The 18,209-nt window shown below is 32.9% G+C and overlaps 1 protein-coding gene across 1 annotated transcript in view; it reads left to right on the forward strand.

Annotated features, from left to right (window-relative positions):
- Positions 1-18,209, forward strand: part of LOC115889533 (protein Wnt-11b-1-like) — a 369,661-nt gene that overhangs the window by 252,393 nt on the left and 99,059 nt on the right. The window lies entirely within an intron of this gene.

The following is an 18,209-nucleotide window of genomic DNA, read 5'->3' on the forward strand; positions in this document are numbered from 1 at the left end:
GCATCATTCTAAAAAACATTTCTTAAAAATATAAAACAGGATTTTAAAATATTGCAAATCAGCCTCCCATTTTTATTCTTTCACAAATAAGTAACCTAAATAAGAGGGGGAGAACTTTAATAAATCTTAACGTATTTATCTAAACAACAATAAAACAAAAAAAATATCTCCAACAAATGAATCCAGTTCAAACATCGTTTCCAAAATAATATTTCTTAAAACCTTAAAGCAGGATATGTAGTTATATCAAAGACTAATAAGTTCCCAAAAACTTGTTGAAAAATTTCAAAATACAAAATAAGTCGTTATCTAAGATATCACCATCGTCGTCACTTGATTCAACCAATATTGCGTCGGCGTCCCCGTCCTCGTCACTTTGGTTAGTTAAATCAGATTTATGCAAAATATCACCAAGTTGAACAGGCGTTTGAGGCCCTTCAAACCACAATATATCAATTTATTTTCATTCAGTATCCAACCATGATTTAGAGACAATATTATATCTGATGAAATTATTGATCAACTTGACGACATTCAGAAAACAATAAATAACCGTGAAGATTTCTCACCACAACTGGAATATCTTTTAGAACAATACAATAAATACTGTGGAGAAACATTAAATGGTAAATATGGAAAAGCAGCGCAATTTTGGTATACCTATATGCATCTCAAACAGAATTTTTTGACTTTTCAGGAACATTAGGACTTCTGATTTTGAGCCATATAGATCGATTTTATTTAAAATATCATCTATTTTCTTTTGTATTTAATCAGCCTTATTATTCTAGGTGGACAATAAAGTTTCACGACAATCTTCTGAAATTCGAAAATAAATATCCCAACTTTAAGAGAATTTATGAATGGTTGTTTTAAAAATTTGATAACGACCATATCTTTAACATTGCAACCGGAAAAGCTGCTGACATAAAGACTGAAGAGTTTTTGTAAAATATTTTAGAAAATGGAAATAATTCTCGCTGTAAATTTATAGAAGAATGTGCCATCGACATCACGAGATTTGAGAAGCCGATCAAAAAATTCAAATCAAAACCTTCGCAAACAGAAGGGGTAAAATATACGCTTCGTAAAAAATTCCATTTGTGAATTAAAACTGGAAAGAGACTTATTTAGCAGGATGTTATTGTTTTCAATTGATAATAAAATCGATCTTGAGCTGGTTCTTAGTTACCGTTTGACGCCAGACAAATAAAGCAAATCTATTACACATTATAGAAAGCTTTGATACGAATCCCGAATCCGCCTTTGATTGGTTCAATTATTGTTGACGGATTCTTTTTTTACATCTCCTCAAGGAACCTCTTACAACATTTCAGGTACAACATTTCAGGCTCTAGCTAGATTTATTTTAGCTAAATTGTGTGCTTTACAAGGAAATGAGCTGCATTTAGTTTTTTGACGAGGTTTTGATAAAATCGTAACACCTTCTCGGAACGGGACCGAAGAGCTACCTCAGTTTTCGAGAAGAAAACTTTGTTATCAATGGACCTAACCAAAACGGCCTTCTAATTTCTTAGCATCTTTTAGGCAGGATAACTTCAAAGGAGCGCTTGTGACATATCTTGTTGAAGAGTGGGAAAAAATAACTGTTATTACCCTATAATTAATGATAAATCTATATAATATAGTTATATATTATGTAACAATTGATAATCATTGCTATAAATTTTATCAGAAAAACGAACATGTTATTAAGGAAATAGCACAAGAATACTATTGTGAGCATGAAGAGGCCGATACTAAAATGTTGTTTCATATAACAAAAACTGTTTGCAAAAATATAGTTATTCGAACTTCAGATACAGATATTGCAGTTATTGCATTAGCGCATGTTGACCAATTTAAAAAAGAAAATAAGCTTGTTTGGATGGAAACTGGTCAAATTTCGAATAATTCGTTAAGATATATTAATCTTACAAAGATACAGGGCTCTTTAGGATCAACTCTTAGCCAAGCACTACCAGCATTCCATGCATTTAGTGGTTGTGATTACAGAAAGAAAAGCCTCATTTTATGACAAAGGGAAAAAGAAACCTTTGCAATATTAAAAATATATAGCAATCAAACTCAAGCTGCTTTTGCGTCATTGGGGTCAAAGCCATTTAAAGATATCCCTCAGGAAACACTAAATACTCTGGAACGCTATGTTTGTAAATTATACTGAAAACCAAATTTAAAGGATATAGATAAGGCCAGAATGGAATATTTTATTAAAACTTATGGATGCATATCAGAAAAAAATCCAGTTTTATTAAAGTAACATTTTAATGCTCAAAACTTTCCCCCTGCAAATCAGTATTATTGCAAAAAATTCGAAGGACCAACCAAATTGCTGCAATTTGGACGAATGCAACCAAAGCTACTCCAAAATTTTACGATCCACTAAATAATGGTTGGATATTGAAGGAAAATAAATTCGATATATTGTGGTTTGAAGGGCATCAAACGCCCGTTCAACTTGGTGATATTTTACATAAATCTGATTTAACTAACGAAAGTGACGACGACGGGGACGCCGACGCAATTTTGATTGAATCAAGTGACGAGGAGGGTGATTTCTTAGAGGTATAAATAACGACATATTTTGTATTTTGAAATGTTGCAACACGTTTTTGGGAACTTATTAGTCTTTGATATAACTACATATCCTGCTTTAAGGTTTTAAGAAATATTTTTTTGGAAACGATGTTTGAACTAGATTCATTTGTAGGGGATATATTTTTTTGTTTAGATAAATACGTTAAGATTTGTTAAAGTTCCTCTTATTTAGGTTACGAAAGGTTATTTGTGAAAGAATAAAAATGGGAGGCTGACTTGCAATATTTTAAAATCCTGTTTTATAGTTTTAAGAAATGTTTTTTTAGAATGATGCTGGATTGTTGATTTGTTGAAGTTCTCTCTTTTATTTAGGTTACTTATTTGTAAAATAATAAAAATGGGAGACTGATTTTGTGATGTTTAAAATCTAAGTATTTTATAGTTTTAAAGAAGTGTGCTTTTTACAATATTTGGGGAACTAGATTCGCATTTATAGAATATATTCTTTGTTATATATTTTTTAATAATAGTTTTAGGTTTGTTGAAGTATTCTTAGGTTTTGTTAATGAATACAAACGAGAGACTGATTTTATTAAGGTTTAAAAATCCTGTTTTATATTAGTTAAAGAATAATTATTTATTTTACTTTTACTTTTATTTTACACCAAACCTAACCAATTTTTCAATAAAAATGTTTAAATGTCATTTACCAAAGTTGTTTAATATTTAGTTCACCAATTTGAGTAGTTTTAATTTTTTGTCAATAAGAGTGAACTTGTCACTTTGACAGCGTCTGCCACAGAAACGTTGTCAAATATTTCGTCTGCCATATGGTTTTTAGTTAACGTACTAATAAGGGAATACACACACCAAAATTAATGTGTAATACTTTTCGTTCACTTTATCGTAAAATATGTCACTTTGACAAGCGTCTGCCAAAGTTAAGCTGACACATAGGTCGTCTGCTTTCTTAAATTTAAAAAATACCCTGGTACTTTATGTTATTTTACCAATTTAAGCGATTATAAATATTGTTTACTAAGAGTGAGCTTGTCACTTTGACAGCGTCTGCCACAGAAACGCTGTCAAATATTTCGTCTGCCATATGGATTTTAGTTAACCTACTAATAGGGGAATACATCCACCAAAATTAATGTGTAATAATTGTCGTTCACTTTACCGTAAAATATGCCACTTTGACAGGCGTCTGCCAGAAGTTAAGCTGTCAAATAAATCGTCTGCTCACGTGATTTCGGCACATTCTTAAGTTGTTTCTTTAAGTGAGTGAATATGAGTTTTGATCAATATTGTTCACCAAATCTTAAAACCACCCTTTTTTAACTGCATCCCCCTAGTTAAAGCTGCCACTTTGAAACGGCAGACGGTCGATTTTAATTTGTCTATACCATGTATAATTAGACCATGTAGGTGAAAGTTTTGATAAATATCGTTCACCTCAATGTTTGCCAGCTCCTATACTAATACTGTGAGAGGATAAGATACAATTTAATCAATATAATAATAATAATAATATAATAATCGTCTTTATTGAAGAAAAAAAGATGTGTAACATTACATATATTATTACACATCATGCAACAAGGGTGGCGAAATTTAACAAAAAAAGTTATTCTTACATTTAACCACCCATAGCTGCCAGAAGATATTTGTTGAAAAATACGTTTAAAAGACAAAAAAGACAAAAAAATATGTTCTATAAACTAACAAATTAAAAAATATACATAGTTAATTCTTATACACATGGCATAATAAATAATTTTAAAAAAATAAACAAAAAATACAAAACCATTATCATTCCTGTGAAGATAAAAGAAACATTTTATATTTTTTTCGCAATTGGCCAAAATTACATTGTTTAAAATCATTATCAAGGGAATTGTAACTAGTGACGGCCATATACTATATATATATATACTTCTTTGAAAAAGGGCGGATCTATGTTGAGGCATGGTCAGTTGATTATGGTGTCTTATATTACAATTCAGTCAGTTGATTATGGTGTCTTATATTACAATTATGCATGACATTACGAGGAATAAGTTTTTCACTCAGATATATAGGGGTGGATGTGCTACGAACTTTAAACAGAAACATGACGAAATGCAGCCTGACAGTGTTTGAAATCTTAAGCCACTTTAATTCATTAATACGAGCAGAGATATGATCGTACTTCCTCAGACCAAAAATGAAGCGACAGCAAACGTTTTGTACATACTGTAATCTGTTTTTAGAAACCAGATCCAAACATGGATAAAAAACAATATTAGCATAGTTGAAAACAGACAGTACCATATTAATGGTATACTTTTTTTAATCAGCTAGTGCTTAAAATTTTTATGAACATCTAGAATTATAATTATGTACAACTGGTTCCAATAAAATTGAATACGATTTAAAACATATTTTTATTATTTCGGGCAGTAGGTATATTCTATGATACCAGTCCCCCATCTCTCTACTCATGTCATACTGACGTTCTGAAAAATTTATTTGCAAGTTTGTCAAAAGCAAAGTTGTTTTATACAATGTGACAATAACTTTATAATAATAATAGCTCCCGTATATAGCGTTTGACGCCTTGGGAGTAGCAAGGTACAGCTTGCCATGCTAGAGCCGTTCGGTATACAAGGAAGGTAATGTGGCTAGCACTACGCTTCAACCGCCTATTATTACCTCAGGATTGTGAATCCCAAGTACTCATTTAAGGCTGAGTCGACCTAAGTACCCAAACTATTTTTATTTTAATAAAAATAGTCGGCTGATGAAATGCCGGGTGTAGGATTCGAACCCACACCTTCAGATTGGTAGACGAGAGCCTGTACCTCTACGCCACCGGGCACCTACACGAGGCACCTACAATAACTTTAACATGTCAAAATACTTGACACAAATATACACTCCCCAAATATTCGAAGAAAATGTGTAAAGAGTCGTATTCATTTTTTTGGAACCAGCTGTACCTTTAAAATATTTCGTTACAACCTAAATAGCCCCAGTTATCTCCCAACTAGCAAACCGTTGCGTAAAACCATGCTCGCTACCGTAGTAACTCATGTAAAATATTTTATTAACTTGAATAATAAATTATAATACAAGTTGGCCTTCTGAAGATATCACAATATTTATACACCTTTTTATTTTCTTTAGAATTCACATATTATACTTCCTACGCTTTTAAAATAATTATTATATAAGGGAAATTGGAACAATTTCCGTTGCACGTCATCAGTGACACCATGCATCGTCTTATGGAGTTTGCTGGTGGTCGTATTATGATGTGCAAGTTATTTTAATTTCCCTATATATCAATATTTTCGTGTAGTCGCTATTAACCCGTGTATTTGTTTAAGTCAGTTGTTTACGGTATTCCCCGATGGTGGCAGCACCAGCGAAGAATGCACCAAGCCTAATCTTTACAATTTTCAAAACGCCGCGTCGCGCCGTATCCTAATTATATTTCCCATGTATCTTTTTGTAGCAGAAAAATTATATTTATATAAGTACACTTTCCCCAAACGAGCAAGCCATATCTCATTTTAGATTGTATAAAATACATTGTGTCAATGTAGCATCTTGACTTACATTCTCCGAGACAATCCTCATAGCAAAGATATGTCTCGATGCAACATCCCCAAAGCAAGCTTTCCAAAAAAATAAAAATAGAGCTGGGTTAAATTAAAAAATTAATATTTTTATAAAAAAAATAATTATATAATAATTTATAGTTAAATAATCCCTGTTATGCGAAATTAGTTAATTCGCGAATTATCTGGTTAAAATGTGAATTAGCTAAGTGCGATGTTGCGAAACCTTGTTCATTGGATAATATCGTGTATTCAAGCAACAGAGACCTCTTTGTCAAAATAAATGAAGTATAACCTTCTGGTTTTGTTATTCCTAGTGTGCCCCAAAGCAGTGTCCTGGGACCGTTCCTTTTTTTACTTTTATTAACGACCTACCCGACTACATAACAACCGGACGGGTGTTTTTGTATGCTGATGATACTTCGATAATGATGTCAGCAAAGACCGAAAACGAACTATATAATAAGTCAAAAATGGTTATACAACAATTTAGCGCATGGTGTAATAGAAATAAGAAATAAGTTACTGATAAACCATTCTTATACTGTAGGTTTGTGTTAAATTTTATTTTAGTCAAAATCTGATATAGATATATATATATATATATATATATATATATATATATATATATATATATATATATATATATATATATATATATATATATATATATATATATATATATATATATATATATATATATATATATATATATATATATATATATATATATATATATATATATATAATATATATATATATATTTATTTATTATATATAAATTATATTATATATAATAAATAAATATATATATATATATATATATATATATATATATATATATATATATATATATATATATATATATATATATATATATATATATATAAGATAATTTATTTATCAGTCTAAACAAAAATGTTGTTATTAAACAGGAAAAATGTCTAAAATTTTGGGGAAATTACGCAGTCCTCAATTTGAGAGACTCGGTTAATGAAGAGGGTCTTGCAAGAAGTGTCTAGCCCTAGCAGTCAACTTTTAAGCTTGACCAGTCAGGTTGGTTAGCGTGGTTATTTGAAGTGTGTTAATTCATTTGTGTTTGTCAAAAACTCTAACGTGATTGGTCGGGCTTAATAGTTGCCTGCTAGGGCTAGACACAAGTGGCTTGCATACTAGATACTCATATACTCCGATATGTCCTTTAATAGGGCAGTTTCCGGTTGCGCAACTGACAGCTAAAGAGTTTTTATTTTTTATTGCCTGAAAACGGGTACTCTGCTTGCTGTACGGTTTGACACCATTGGAATCTGCAGAAGTATTTTTAAAGAAAAAAAAAAGATTTTAAATATAACATTTATATCCATATATTTACTAAGCATTCTATGCTATGCATTCAAAGAAATTCATATGAAGTGATTGCTGATTTAAAGAGGGCGTCCATTCTTCTCAAAGAGACCTGGTTTAAATTAAAAAGAAGAAAAAAGGCTCAAAGTCTCGGTCTCAACGTTGTTTTCAGTGTTGTTTTAATGTGTAAAATGTGAACATATGTGTGTGGATTGACTTTAATTGTGATGATGATTCTCGTATGAGCAAAACACGTGTCACTGTTTAACTTAATATAAACGTTGAGACCGAGACTTTGAGTCTTTTTCCTTCTTTTTAATGGTTGCTGATGTCTATGGCTATGAACTGTTTTATATCAGTAACATATCGGTATAGCCGCCATAAGAAATCTCCTACGTTTGCCAGTAAACATTTTTTTTTAATATGCTACCATCGTAACAGCGTAATATTACCAGTTTTCAAATACATATTCAGAAAAACAATTAAAGAAATTTTAATTCAAATAAAATAACATTTCTGAATTTATGGGCTATTTTAATAAATGTTTTACTTTTGTATTTTAGTGTTTATGCATATTTTATGTCTTGTTTATCTTTTTTCATTTGAGATTAATTTTTTATATGTTCGTTTTATTTGACGTGTCCAAATTTAATGTATATTGATCGTATTTGTCGATAAATATATTATTTCTAGCAGTGGCGGATAAAGAGGGGGGGGGCATGGGGCCCGAGCCCCCCTAAAATGTATGAATTTGGTTAAAAATTAGGCTTTTGGGTTTAAAATGGCTCCCTAAATAGCATATTCTACATTACTTTTTATTTGGGCCCCCCCTAAAATAAATTCCTGTATTCGCCCCTGATTTCTAGTTAACCCTGCAAACATTGTTTTGCCATATAAATAGTTTTTATGAGACAACAGTCATTTTTATTCACGGAGTTGAGAATTATTGAATTACTAATATCGCTATTAAAAAATATGGGTTGATGGTAGAAGCGTGAAAATTTAGGGTTGTATGTATTTTTTCATGCCACATTATAAAAAAAAATTAAAAAATTGGGGTTTACCACCCTTATCACTTAGGGGTATAAAAATTAGATAACAACCTATTCTCAGATTTTGAACAATGGTGTTTCCTTTTGGACTGTCAAGTGATCAAAAACACCGACGCATGCTACCTATGGCGAATTAAAAAGTTAATTTTTCGGAACCGTTTAATTCGTTGTGTTACGCGTGCGCGATCTGTATTTATCAAGTAAATCCTCGACACCGTTGTACAGGGTGGACCATTTTGGTTGTTTCTATAGGGTATCTAGGAAACCGTGAGAAATATTCAAATTTTGATACTGCAGTCTCGGGTTATTTTTTTGAAAAAATCACAGTGCCGCAAACGGATCGTGGCTATCTTGATCGGTTTCGAAGCTACAGGGGGATTCTCAAATTTTGTACTTTTTGAAGATGTTCGATAGTTTGTTTATTTCAACAACTACGCAAAAATGAATTAAACATTCTAAAGGCACATTTCTGTGTAGAATGCAGTGGCGTAGTCAGACTTTTTTCGAAACAAATATTTTTTTAGATATTAACTATACTTATGTTTTTTAAATACAACCCCCTGTATTTTTTTAAATTTCCTGATTCAGTTTGGCATGGGCTTATCAAAAATATATAACACTATATATTTATTTTTACTGTTAACTTTAAAATTCCAATTTATTTAAAGATATCGACTTTCCTCTTGGTAGGTCATGCCGATTATTAAAGGAAACAAGCGAATATCTACTTTCAAATTAATCCATGTATTAGCAATTAAATAAATTCGAACAATATGAAGCAAATAGAAAATAAGTGTGACAGAAACAAAAGAACATATATTTTAATGGTACGGAATTGGCACCGTCTCTGCACGCCGCCGCTAACAGCATTTCAAATGTGTATGTTGGTTACACTTTGCAAAGCCATAACTCTTCTAATGTTCTATTTGCATTTCGATAAATTTCGTTTTTCAGAAAGCCCCAGAGAAAGAAGTCCAAGGGAGTGATATCAAGTGACCTAGGTGGCTAGGACTAAACTATTTTCTGACCTTTTAAAAATGGCTGGGTTTGGTTGCTCGCGCTCAAAATACCGCTCAAAATATAAATCAGCTGCCATTTGCTTATGTTTGTTAGACTCAATATAACATTCTAACTTCTAACGTATTATATTTCTCAAAATTTTCAAATTTACTCATTTTTTTATTATTTAAAATACTCACATTTCAATCTGTTGAAATGAAATGTCACCCATCCATCAAAGGTATGTCCCGATCGCCATGACAACCGTTTACTTTGTTACTCGGCGCGGCCTACTACCACAGATTAGGTATCCTATAAGTATACAGATAAAAATCTTGTCCCTAATTCGTGGTACGAACATTGTTTTTTATGACGATGAGCAAACGAGTAAATTTTCTTGTGCACAAAAATAAACTCCCGTTTAAACAGCGTAATAACCGGGCCGGTCACAAGGCCGGTCAGACGCTGTGCACAATTTTAGAGGCAATAAGTGGGCGTGCTTGTGCGCAAACTAGTAACCTAACTAGTGCGCGACTCCGAAAATTGGAACCACGAAAAACAATGCTTTTGACGATAAGTTTATAATCTGTATCTGTATAATCTGTGCTACTACTAACTAGATATTTTAAGAAAAAATTGAAATGTTGAGGTTAAAAGTTAAAATAAATATAGAGTGTTATATATTTTCGAGAAGCCCATGTCAAGCTGAATCAGGAAATTTAAAAATATACAGGGGGTTCTATTTAAAAAAACAAAAGTAGGTATAGTTAATATCTAAAAAAAATGTTTTTTTCCAAAAAAGTCTGACTACGGCATGGCATTCTACACAGAAAAGTGCCTTCAGAATGTATAATTCATTTTTTCGTGGTTGCTGAAATAAACAAACTATCGAACATCTTCAAAAAGTACAAAATTTGAGAATCCCCCTGTAGCTTCGAAACCGAGAAACCAAATCAAGATTAGTAGTGGGAACTATCGAATGAATACTATCGAAACATTCGATAGTTGCAATTCATTCGAATAATTCGATAGTTAGTAAGAAATCATTCGTTGAAAACTATTCGAATAAAAATTATCGAATAGATTCCGTCATCTGCCTTGAAACATTGTATTCTAGTAATTCGGCAGCAAAAACCATTCATTTATAAAATTCATTCATTTATGAAATTCATTTATTCGTCAGGATCGATTATAATAAAATATTAACTGAATTTTAGTTGTCGCCCGACGACGTAGGTTTCTTTCCGAGACGGTCGGTGGCAATGCCACAAACGCAATGCTATGAAAGAAGCCGGCATCTTTGATTTTTTGCGGAGTCAGATAAAAATAAGGACACATTATTTTTTTTATTGAGGTGCTAGTATTTACACAGAAAATACATAATGAAGGGCGTTGTTGCCGTATTTTGGTATTAGTTGATATTAACAAAGAATATTATTGTTTGGCTTTAGTTAGTTAGGGATAGTATGTCACACATATTCTGCATTTTTTTTATTAATATTCCGTTGTTACACTGCAATAATCTGGTTATTTTGGATGTAGGAAAATGATTTTTAATGTTTTTAAGCAAAGACTGGTTTAATAAATAGTAATAACAGTAATAATTTGTTATACCTATTAACAACAAAATTTAAAATCATTTAATATAAACATTATTTTAAGTAGTAGCAAAATATAAACAAAAAATTAGATGTCAAAATTATTTATATTAGATCCTATTTAAAAATAATATAGTCTCTAAATTTTTTGTGTGTGGCAACGTTGGTTTATTAAATAATAATAATTACAGAACTAATTTGTTATATTAAGAACAAATTTTAAAATCATGAAATATAAACATTTATTAATTTTCTAAGCATTCAGTGTAATGGAAGGAAAATATAAATAAAAAATTAGAAATCAAAATTATTTATATTAGGTGCTTTATATTACTATTTAAAAATTATATTTACTTTTACTGGCATTTACTTTAAAAAATAAATGAAATATTTCTTCGCAAAATAGTACATGTAAGAGAATTAGCATAAACAAAATACAAACATCGTTAACTTTTTTTTTTAAATTGGCACGTGTAAAACTTTTATTTTAATTTTCTCACCCCATAGTTTGAGTTCGATAACCATTTACTTAACTACATTACTTAAATATGATTATTAAGTTCAACTAATTCATATTATTAAAACATCTAAAATACAAATATGTATTTTTAAAATTAATTGTAAGTATTTTTAAAATTAATCAGTTACGTGAAACAATGGAGGGTCTCAACGGAACCCTCCCTATCAGATCACAGAATCATCGAGTTCAAATTAGGAGAAATCACACTCCAAACAGAAACTCGAAGGAATCCAAGAAAAACAGACTGGGACATATATAACACCAATCTCGTAGACAACCTAAACCGTATAGATGCAAGTAGGGCCAGAAACCATCTGCATCTAGAATGGTACGAAAGGGAAGTCAGCGGTGCAATATTGGATGCATACGAATCTAGTTGCCCCGCAAGTAAAGGCATACAAAAAAGTAACAACAAGCCCTGGTGGAACAAGAAGTTGGCCAATCTTAGATCGGAGGTCCGCCGACTCTTTAATAGAGCTAAATCCAGTGCCGAATGGCAGCTCTACAGCGAGAAATTAACTGAGTATAATGAGATAAGAAGAGCAAAGCGGTCTGACTTTAGATCCTTTTGCGAAAACATCACTTCTACTCCTGATGCAGCTAGATTACATAAAGCTATGGCCAAGAGTGGATCTATCCTCAACATGGCACTTAAGAAATCTGACGGAAGCTACACGGAGGGAGAGGAAGAGAGAGCAAATCTCCTACTTTATATACACTTTCCAGGTAGCATACCTATTGATACTCATGTAGCTCCCACTGAACCCCACAATCCTTGCAGGGAAGATTGGGAAGTGGCCAAGCTAGTAATAACAGAACAAAAACTGAAATGGGCGATCGACACCTTTCAGCCCTATAAAGCAGCAGGAGTAGATGGGACCTTTCCTGCCCTTCTAAAGGAAGGTCAGCAAATAGCTACTCACCATCTACTAAGCATTACAAGAAGCAGTCTAGCGATGGGATATATACCAACCACATGGAGAAGAGCAAAAGTAATCTTCATACCCAAAATAGACAAAACTGACTGGACAAATCCCAAGTCATTTAGGCCTATTAGTCTCACATCGTTCATACTAAAAACGCTGGAGAAAGTAGTTGACACCATATTGGAGAAAATCATCTAAAGGTTAAACCACTGCATGATAGTCAGCATGCATATAGAACGGGCAGATCCACAGAAACTGCTCTGTACCAATTAACGGAGCTAATACAGACAAGTCTGGATAGCAAAGAAACAGCAATTTGTGCCTTCTTGGATATTGCGGGGGCGTTTGACAATATACCACATAAGGTGGTCAGGCGATCTCTAGAAACAAGAGGGGTGAACAGAACTATTATTCGCTGGTTTTGGGAAATGCTGTCAACACGAACAGCAGAGGCTCAGATGGGCACCAAAACTGTAGCTGTTAAAACAACGCAAGGAACTCCACAAGGTGGAGTAACCTCCCCTTTGCTGTGGAGCTTGGTAGTGGATGAACTACTAGACGAATTAACTCTAGCGGGAATACACTGCATTGGGTATGCAGATGACATAGTCATCATCGCTCGGGGGAAAAGGCACCCTGTGTAATATTATCCAAAGACGACTCCGTATCACTGAGAGATGGTGTAGGACTGTCGTGCTGAGTATCAACTCAGACAAAACCGCGATAGTGCCATTCACCAGAAAGCGAAGTCTGAAAAACTTGAAAAGAATTCAACTAGATGGAAAGGTAATACTGCCAACACAGGAAGTTAAATATCTGGGAATAACCCTGGACAGTAAACTCCTGTGGAACAGGCATATTAAGAACACTACCAGCAAAGCCATAAAGGCTCTCATGATATGCAGAAGACTGGCCGGAAATAGATGGGGCTGCTCCCCTAACACTTTGCGCTGGATGTATACCATGATAGTAAGACCCATGATTACTTATGGAGCAGTTGCCTGGTTCACAAAACTAGAGCAACGGACGGCAAGGCTAAACTTGTGCAAAGTCCAGAGACTAGCATGCGTTTGTATCACAGGAGCCATGAAAACCTGTCCAACAGCAGCAATGGAGGTCATTCTAGATCTAACACCACTGCACATTGTCATTGGTAGAGATGCCCATGCGACAATGATTAGAATGGTCACTAACGGAATTAGAACTGGGAGAATTGTCAGATCAGGGGCTTGGAACACCCTCAAAAAGGAAATACCACTCCTGAAACTCCCAGTGGACGATATGCCAAGAACGTACAACTTTGACAAACATGTCAATGTAGTATTGAGCAATAAGAAGGATTGGAAGAGCGAAACGCTTGCCCAGCAGTTAAAAGACCATACCATAACTTGGTATACTGATGCTTCCAAAACCAATACGGGAACAGGGATCGGAGTGTTTGCGCCGAGAGCTAATTACTCCGAACCAATGGGCACTTACCCTAGTATCCTACAGGCAGAAATCTACGCTATCGAGAGATGCGTACAACTTATCTTAGATAGGAACTATCGGAAACAAGAAATAGCCATCTTATCTGATAGTCAAGCAGCGTTAAAGGCGATCAACTCAGTATCAATCGATTTGAAATTGGTCAAAGAATGCATAGAGAAGCTGAATAAATTAGGCAAAGAAAACAAAGTCCTCCTACACTGGGTGCCTGCTCACCAAGGGATAGAAGGCAATGAAAAAGCAAATAATCTAGCTAGGAAAGGAGCGAACACTCCACTAACTGGACCAGAACCGTTCTGCTTTCCAGTGGTAACCAACTCAAGGCGGAACTCAAGAACTTGGAAGATTCCATCCGCAACCTGGAATGGAAATCTTGCAATGGTCTAAGACACTCGAAGAAGTTTCTGAGGGCTTATGATCAAGAAAAATCACAGATCTTTCTGAGTAAGAACAATCTTCGGATTGTCACGGGGTTTTTAACAGGACACTGTCTCCTCAATGGACACCTCAGTAGATTGAAACTAAGAAGAAACGGCGAATGCAGATTCTGTGGGAAAGATGGGGAAACACCAGTACACCTCATCACTGAGTGCGCCGAGACGACAACCATTCGTGCCATGAATTTTGGTACCACTGATATTGGAGATGGAGAACTACCCTCTATAAAACCGTCCCAGATACTGGCTTTTGTCAAAGCCCTGGGACTGTATGATGAGTTATGATTCAAGAAAGGGGGACACAATGGATCTGTAAGGTCGAAGTGATTAACCCCCCTCCCACTCATTCTAAATTCTAAAAATTCTAAGTTCATCTCATCTCTCTTAAAAATTGCTACTTCTCAAAATTTCCCATTAAAAAATTGACCATATACCATATAAAATTAAATAATTGAAAGATCGGACTACGAAAAACCACACAAATTTTCGGAAAAATTTTGACCACCTGCACATGCACACAATCGTCAATAAATAAAATTAAAAAAAAACTACTATTTTAGTATTTTAAATATTTTAATAAACGCAAAAATAGCACAGTATTTATACGGCGAAGTTATAAAAATTTGGAAGAACTAATAATGCACTGATGCACACAAAAATCAAACGAATACTAAATTTCATTTACGAAAAGCATTCGATAGTCGTGGCTCAACGATAACCATTTAGTCGCACCGCGAGGTTGTCACATATGCTTTAGTATACAAATGAATGAATGATTTTATTCGAATAAAACCATTCGATAGTTGAAATCATTCATTCAGTAACCGTTCGATAGTATAATTCATTCGATAGTTCCCATCGCTAATCAAGATAGCCACGATCAGTGCCATTGTGATTTTTTCAAAAAAAGAACCCGAGACTGCAGTATCAAAATTTGAATATTTCTTACGGTTTCCTAGATACCCTATAGAAACAACCAAAATGGTCCACCCTGTCCGTTCTGGCGTTCTGTAGCTACGACGTATCCGTGAGAGGGGAAACGATATTCTCTCGATGTTTTTCGTAAAAAATTAAACGACGCGTTCCATCAATAAAAATTCGACAAATTTGCAAGTAGCCAATAAAATGAGTGGGCGGAGCGATTTGCGGTGACGTACTCGTCAAGTCGACGTTATTTAACGTTTATTTAAATGTTTTTTGTCCGCATTCCTTTCATAGACACTGATCCAGCAGACGTATTTTATATATAGTTTGAAAGACAAAGGAAGATTCTATTATTTTATTTGGCCGATTTGAGATGATTAGTAATTAAATATTATACACCCTATTTATTATAAATAGGGTGTTCCATTTAAAAAAAATGTATTAAAAAAATCAATTGTGTAACTTAACGTTGCGCAAAACGTTTCGATTTAACATTTTCAGTAAATCTCAATTTTATATTTATAATAAAATATAAATATAATTAAACAAACGACTTGACAACTTGACGACTCTAGGGGGCACTGTTCGGTTTTTATATGATTCAAAATAAAAAATATATAAATTGTAAAATTAGTAATTTTTTAATGGCCATAATGCGTTCTTTCAAAATCATCGAACAACTAAATCATTTCCATAGATCCAGTGACGTACCGTGACTTTGAATTTTGAGACTAAAAACTGAAACAATAATTTGTCAAAAAAATCATATTACAGCTATATGTTTTATTTTGCATAAAAATGTTAACTAATAAGTTTGGTTTGGACTAATAAGAATAATTATAACTCTTCCCTAACTAAGTGGTTTTATCGCTAAATTTAACTAAAGCTAAGTACAACACAAATCTTAAATACGTGGACTATTATAACAACAAATACATCGTAAAAGACTATTTTGGTAGCATTCTGAACTAGAATTCAAGTTCAGAAAATCACATTTTAAAAAATAATTTATAGGAAAAATGTTAATTCAGTTAATATTAATTTATGTATACTGCTTAGATTTATCTGGTCTTCTATCATATATTTAGGAAATTAGAGAATTACCTGAAGATTTTCATCTAAAAATTGGCATTGATAGTGGTAGTGGATCACTTAAAGTTTATCTGAATGTGCTCTCTGAAAATGATCCCGAATATTTCAAGAAATATAAAAGTGCTGGAATTAATAAACTATTCATAATTGGCTTTGGACCAAAGTTTTCTGAATCTTATGCTAACATTAAAAGCCTCTTTGAGACGTTAGATCTGCAGTCCATATGTGGAATTTGTTCCTATACTTTTGCCGCTGACTTTAAGCTTATTATGATTCTCCTTGGTCTTCAGCAGGACTTCAGTCAAATGTCAAATTCATCCACTCACACTTGCCCATTAAAGGATCATTCAGAACTATCAAAAGTATTACAGAAAATACAAATTTATGGCAACAATCTAGAGGAAATATAACAAAAGCCAAAGATTTTAGTAAGAGTTTTTGTTTGAAATATTTTTTTTGTATTTTTTAAACTGTTGTTCAATGAACAATATAAAAAAGGGCAATTATTTTTTAGAAAACCGTATAAACATACCTTTAATCATTGGCGACGAAGAAACACCTGTCTTAAAGTATATTCCCCCTCCTGAGCTTCACCTTTTATTAGGTGTGGTTCAAAAACTATTTGATTGTCTTGAATTGGAGAATACCAATGTTGCAACAGAATGGATAAAAAAAAGCGGGATTGAAACTAGATCATTATGGAAAATGTAACGGAAATAACGCCAGACAACTTTTAAAGAAAGTGGATATTTTGAAGACGATATCGTCCAGTAAAGAATCCTATTCAAAGTTTTTAGAAGCAAAAAGCTAAACATCTTTTTTTTAGGAATAAATATATTGCAGTGTTTTCTGCATTCAATCAAGTAGTTTCGAGTTGTTTTGGTCAAGCACTAAACAAACATTTTGAACATGACATCGAACAATTAGATTGGAAATACTCAACTTAGGTATTAAGATAACTCCAAAGATTCATGCAATTCTGCATCATGTGTCAGAGTTTATAAAAGCAAATCATAGAGCTCTAGGATTTTACTTAAAACAAGCATCTGCGAGCAGGTTCATTTTTCCTTTAAATTATTTTCTATAAAGTTTAACTTGAATCCTCGTTCAGAATGCTATAAAAACAGTCTTTTACGATGTATTTGTTATAATAGTCCACGTATTTAAGATTTGTGTTGTACTTAGCTTTAGATAAATTTAGCGATAAAACCTCTGGATAAAACCACTTAGTTAGGGAAGAAATATAATTCTTCTAACTTATTAGTTAACATTTTTATGCAAAATAAAACATATAGCTGTAATATGATTTTTTTGACAAATTATTTGTCAGTTTTTGGTCTCAAAATTCAAAGTCATGATTTTGAAAGAACGCATTATGGCCAAAAAAAATTACAAATTTTACAATTTATATATTTTTTATTTTGAATCATATAAAAACCGAACAGTGGGGTAAGTGAAAGTACCACAAAATATAATTTTATTTAAGTTGTGTTTTATGTTCTTAATGCTTATACCGTATGATCGAATAAAACGCGTCAGCGATGGCTATGAAATGACGATCGATGACATTTCCCCAGCATTTCCCATATAATTTTACATATAAAATGACGGCGATCTTCATTTCATAGCCATCGCTGACGCCGTTTTTATCCAATCATACGGTAT

Source organism: Sitophilus oryzae, unplaced genomic scaffold (genome assembly GCF_002938485.1).
Source record: "Sitophilus oryzae breed Bouriz unplaced genomic scaffold, Soryzae_2.0 scaffold_815_pilon_pilon, whole genome shotgun sequence".
Taxonomy (NCBI): domain Eukaryota; kingdom Metazoa; phylum Arthropoda; class Insecta; order Coleoptera; family Curculionidae; genus Sitophilus; species Sitophilus oryzae.